The sequence below is a fragment of the Triticum urartu genome, chromosome 6 (assembly GCF_003073215.2).
Source record: "Triticum urartu cultivar G1812 chromosome 6, Tu2.1, whole genome shotgun sequence".
Lineage (NCBI taxonomy): Eukaryota > Viridiplantae > Streptophyta > Magnoliopsida > Poales > Poaceae > Triticum > Triticum urartu.
The window spans coordinates 567,106,148-567,110,968 of record NC_053027.1 but is presented as its reverse complement, the minus strand read 5'-3'; the positions used below and the strand labels follow the sequence as shown (position 1 = coordinate 567,110,968).

The window sequence follows — 4,821 nt, the reverse complement described above, 5'->3', positions numbered from 1 at the left end:
CCTAAACGTTGATGCTTCATAGTAGTTCATCACATACTACAAATACTACATGATCAAACACTAGTTCATTACAAACACTAGTTCATATTACATACTACATTCACTACTAGTACTAAGGGGGGTGGGGATCTCACGGTGGCGAGCTGGCGGCCATGGATGACATGGTGGAGGAGCTCAATCCTCCTCGTCGGAGCTGCCGAGGTCGATGTACTTCTCCCTTTGCTCCTCGCGGATGCGCCGCCACTCGTCATCCTTCTCCTTGGCGGAAGGTTCGCCCGACCGTCTGCTGGAGCATGAGGGCTTCGAGCTCCTCGTCATGGCGAGCTGGCGGCCATGGACGACGCGGTGGAGGAGCTCAATCCTCCTCGTCCGAGCTGCCGAGGTCGATGTACTTCTCCCTCTGCTCCTCGCGGATGCGCCGCCACTTGTCGTCCTTCTCCTTGGTGGAAGGTTCGCCCGACCGTCTGCTGGAGCATGAGGGCTTCGAGCTCCTCGTCGTGGCGAGCTGGCGGCCATGGACGACGCGGTGGAGGAGCTCAATCCTCCTCGTCAGAGCTGCCGAGGTCGATGTACTTCTCCCTCTGCTCCTCGCGGATGCGCCGCCACTCGTCGTCCTTCTCCTTGGCGGAAGGTTCGCCCGACCGTCTGCTGGAGCATGAGGGTTTTGAGCTCCTCGTCGTGGCGCCGGCGCTCCGCCTCCTCGCGCAAGCTGCGTTCGGCAATGGCGGCCGCGACCGCGTAGACATCGGCGACGAAGTCCTTGGGCCCGACAACGCCACGGCGCATGATCTCCTCGGGCTCCTCCCTCTTCACGGGGAGAAGCCTCTCGCCAGAAGAGGAAGAGCTCGCCGCGCGGGTGAGCCACGCGGCAGATCTCGATCCTGCAGCGGAGGAGCCCGCGGCGGAGGACCCCGTGGCCGGCTGACGATCGTACTCCTCCGTCTCGCGACGGCGGCGAGAGGCCCCGGTTCATCCACTTCTTGGCCCCGCGCTTCCTCGCGCCGTCCGAGCGGACACGCCGCTTGCGCTCGGGGTCGCGGCAATCACCGGAGTTGTGGCCGAAGCTCCACATGGTATTTCGAGGCGGGTGCGGGCTCGCCGGCGGCGAGAAATGCAAGGAGGTAGTGGGGAATCGATGTGGAACGCGGCGGCGGAGGTATAGGGTTTCGACCCTTAGATATACCGCTTCTGCTGGGCGGTTTGCGGGCCGCGGTAAATTTTTTTATGGGCCGGACGAGTATACGGGCTCTGTTCTGGCCAAAAAATTGGGCCGAGCACGTATACTCGCTGGACTTATGCGGGTTTGCGAGATTTACAGCATCTGTTAGAGATGCTCTAAGACTGATAACCTTATGTATATATGGAATGAAAAGAAAAGAAGAAACGTACACCTGGTTAATTTTTTATACCGCTTAATTGTCCATGAACTTGAATCAGTTGAGTTGGATACTTGAGTGCACAGTGGGGAAGCCACTCATCAGCTGGGTAGTCAATTGACTACCCAGCTTTTTGATGAAACTAGCATATGCATGCAAAAATGTTGAATTTTTTGGTTCAAATTTATATACCTGACTATACAATTTGAAAATGACAACACAAGACTGCAGTTCTGGCTCCGCCACTGTGAGTGCACATGGAAGAAGCAAGTACTGAAGATCCAGTGCAACGACTTCTGGAGATCGATTCAGCTGGATACTCCAGTGCACAAGTATACTTGGGTGAATTTATACCCGTTGAATTGTTAAAGAAGTATTGTCCACAATCGTACTATTTTAGCTACTATAGAAATTCACAAGCGAAAGAACCCCAAACGGTAACATTAAACAACTTATAATTTGCTGGGTGAATGACATGATCAAGATGGTAATGGAACTGGGCAAAATATTCTCACTCTCGTGAGTGCAGCATTACATAGTATTTCAGTTCTGAAAGTAACTCTCTCTATACTATGCCTATTCTTTGAGTTCTTCTGTGCATATTGGTTCACTATCTCATCTTCTTGGCTGCTCTGAAGCTCGATCGTTTTGAAGCAGAGATCAAACGAGGAATCCCCATTAAACATGGTCAAGGAATCACCAAAGCAAGCATAGTCCCCGAAGCGACAGTCAAGCTTCGGATTCCAACTCAGCAAACATTAAGGCCCGGTCATCTCAGTGATGTGTGACTGGGTGGCGACCACGGTGGCGTGCCCGGCAGCCGCCGCTTCCTCGAGGGACGGCAAGCAGGTTACGATGGGAGGGGAACCCGGCGGCATGTCCGGCGACCGCCTCTTCCACGAGGGATGGCGAGCAGGTCGTGTGGTGGTGGGGAACCCGATGCGGCCGCTTTCGTGAGGGACGACGAGCAGGTCGCCAGGGAAGTCGTCAACGGCGGCAGAGATCGGAATCTACGGCTGTATCCGATGATACATTAGGATTTATTTAGGAACATTAGGAGGTACTTTGAGATTTGGATCAGGAATGACGTACGTGTTAACATCTGAGGAGGGGCCTCACGCGGAAGGCCCTGACCGTGGTAAAAATAACGCATATACCCTTTTATAAAACATAAAAAGAATATCCCACCTAGTTTTGGTACTGGTCCCACCATTACTTTGTAATTTCATGTAATTTCATGTAATTTCACTCTCGTAACTCCTTGTAACTCTAATTTTATTACCGTCAGATTATAGAGCATGGACGGTCCCTAAAATCGCCAATCACCGTAACAATTGTATAAAAAATATTCCATATGCATTTGACAAATGTACAACATATATTCGGAATTTCAGATAAGTGTTCAATGTGTATTCGAAAAAACTTCAATGTGCATCTATTTTTTTAAACATGTATAGAAAAATCTTCAACATGTATTCAACAAAAGTCAACATGTTTGTAAATATAAAAAATAACAAACAGGAAAAATAGAAAAACAAAATGAAAATCGATAAAAACGGGTAGAGAGAAATACAAAAGAGAAGTAGAAGGAAAGCTGCTAGGAACCTTCCCAAAACCGGGTGGAAGGTTTCTCCAACTTCTCCTTAAAAGCTACTATTCGAAGAGAGCATAAATTCAATACAAGCATCTTTGAGGTTGATGCAATGAAGTTGCTCAACTAGAGCTAATATTGTCGCCACGGTCTCAACATCAAGGCTCATGCATAGCATGCCTACACATATCAACTTCATCCTTTTCATCACATGCTTATCAGCAGCCACAAGTAAGTGCTTAACCATTTCTCTTTTTTCATCATCATCAAGACCAACCATGGAAGGCAATGCATGAATCCGTGTAGATGAAGTGAAGAAATGCGTTGAAAATAGCAGGTTGCGTGTCGTCGATAGTTATGTCCTGTGACTCTTTGTCCCTCGTTGCCATAGGCCTGCGGAACTTGGCATCGAAGATCGCCGACCGCATCGCAAGCAAAATCTTATGAGCAGAAACAATCTCCCCTTGAACCTTGAAAGTCACGTTTGTTCCTTTCTTCCCCTCTAGCAATATTGCAGGGTTATCCGAAAGGTCAGAGGGTGGCACATGGATCTCGGGTATTTCCTTGTCCTTGATAACACTGTCTTCCCTCTTGATCATGAGAAAATCGTTCCGCACGTACGCGGGCTAAATGGTCTTCACAAACTTTGGAAAGCCCAAAGATGGGCTTTTAGGGCCGAACACTTTTGTCACTTGGCTTATGAACACCGCCTTAACCATCTGCCCCCTAACCGCATCCAGAGGCCAATTATGGAACCCCTCACCATGGCGTTCTTGGTGAGGAGCTTGAGGCAGACAAAGGTGAGAAGGGGAGGAGGGAAGCGAGGAGGACGTCGTGGACCTGCAACACTTCCATCATCAACAAGTTCTTGTGAAGCTCTGCGTCTTCACCGCCCTATTCCTCCGCTTCGCGAGCTATGCAACATGGTGGCAGGGATCGGCTTCGTCCCTGAATTCTTGGTTGACGAAAAATCCCATTGGTCCTCCCCTTCTCCCAGTGCTTTGCTGGTCTGGCTTTGCCTGCGGACTTTTGAAGAACCTGTGTTGATCTTGATTCCCTGTGAAAGTGCCTCTGAGAAACGTATGCATGCTTTGTGAAGTCGGTGGTTACTTTTATCCCTGATGATGGTTAGTAACTTACATGTCTGTGATTTTGTCATATTTGCTGCCAGTCAGAAAATTACAGAAACTTCAGCAGTTTAGTAGCTCATGGTTTGAATTTCGGTTCTTGTCATTGGTTTCTGTCTGCATTTGAAAACTATGCGACGTACGTGTGTTTTGGGCATTCAAAACCGAAGCAAGATGCAAATTATAATGCTAACACTTCTATACCCGCTGCTAGAATTATCAAAGGATGACGTATGTGCTGGAATCCAGCCTGTTAGCTCTCTTAGTTTCATGAACGAATTGGAAACTTGAAAATGGGAAATCTAGAGCACAGGCGGATGAAGAGAAAAGAGAGGCTCTTCCTGATCAACTCAAAGTAAATTCAGAAAACATTTAGGCAATCTCTTCTTTTTCATCAGAAGTGACATATCTCAAACATTTAGGTCTCCAACTCCAGTCCATGACTTTTATTTTTCCAGCTTCATCTCTTCAACGGCGACCCTGGCCCTTCCACGCGACGGCAGCCGAGAGCCCCATCTCCTCGAATAGCTTGTTTAGTTCGTCGATCGTCTCCGGGTTCAGGAGGTTCCACGCCCGCGCGGCGGCCAGGCGCCGGCGCAGGGAGACGACCTCCTCGGGGTGGACGACGTAGTGGTCCACGAGGACATCGCCAACGACGGTGTCGTCCGGGAGCTCCTCCTCGGCGTGCGGCGCGTGCGTCTCCTCCTCCGATCCTCCCGCCTCGAGC

At 49.7% G+C, this 4,821-nt stretch overlaps 1 pseudogene; it reads right to left on the bottom strand.

The window, feature by feature from the left end:
• Positions 1-3,019: 3,019 nt before the first annotated feature.
• On the bottom strand, positions 3,020-3,686 carry LOC125517064 (annotated as a pseudogene).
• Positions 3,687-4,821: the final 1,135 nt, after the last annotated feature.